The sequence below is a fragment of the Phytophthora parasitica genome, assembly GCF_000247585.1.
Source record: "Phytophthora parasitica INRA-310 unplaced genomic scaffold supercont2.103, whole genome shotgun sequence".
Lineage (NCBI taxonomy): Eukaryota > Oomycota > Peronosporomycetes > Peronosporales > Peronosporaceae > Phytophthora > Phytophthora nicotianae.
Window position 1 is genome coordinate 9,733 of NW_008649089.1, and position 820 is coordinate 10,552.

Below are 820 nucleotides of genomic sequence, written 5' to 3' on the forward strand. Positions count from 1 at the left end.
GTGCTAGCGCGGTGAAACTCTGGATTTTACATATAAGTACATGAGTTGTACCAGAAACTTTAGATTATTATTTTAATTTTTATCTATACCATTTTTTTTTAAGTTGTACATGTATTAAATAAAAAAACCAATGTTTAATTAATACTTAATTTTTAAACTTAAAGGTTTTACGTGTAATTCCAAATGCATCTTGACAAATAAAGAAAATAATTTGGTCAAAACCTAGTAAGATTACAATTTGTTGGGTTAGTGGGGATCTTCATCTGCTGCAAACGCAAGCAAGTTTACTACCCCCAGCAGACTGTGGTGACTGAAGTACCGAGAGACCCAGTCAGAGCAAGACACTTCCTGCTTGGATTCGCTCAGTTCATCAGACAACTTCGCAGTAAAAAAACCAGGAAGAACCAGTGAGCCCTACCGCGCTCGTCCGGTTTCATTTGCATCCAAATTTTCAGTATATGATCCAGACGACGCATCTAGTCGAGAGCTGCCCGGACGAACAAGACGACTAAAGAGTCACTATACTAGGATTTCCAGTAGGGTGCTTGCATGGCCAGAATTCACAGTCGTACCGGAGGACCAACTCCTTAGTATGCCAGCACCACAGTTGAAGAAAATATCTTGGTGCTTGACCAGAATTCACGGTCGGAACGATGACCAACCCCGTATTACGCCAGCACCACAGTTTAAATCAGGTGTTAGAATTTCCAGTATGACGATTGTCTGGTCACTACTCACGGTAGAAGACCAAATTAGTATTGCGCCAACATCACAATTTACCCATGTACAAAACCTATATGACAGAACGTAAAATCTAGTG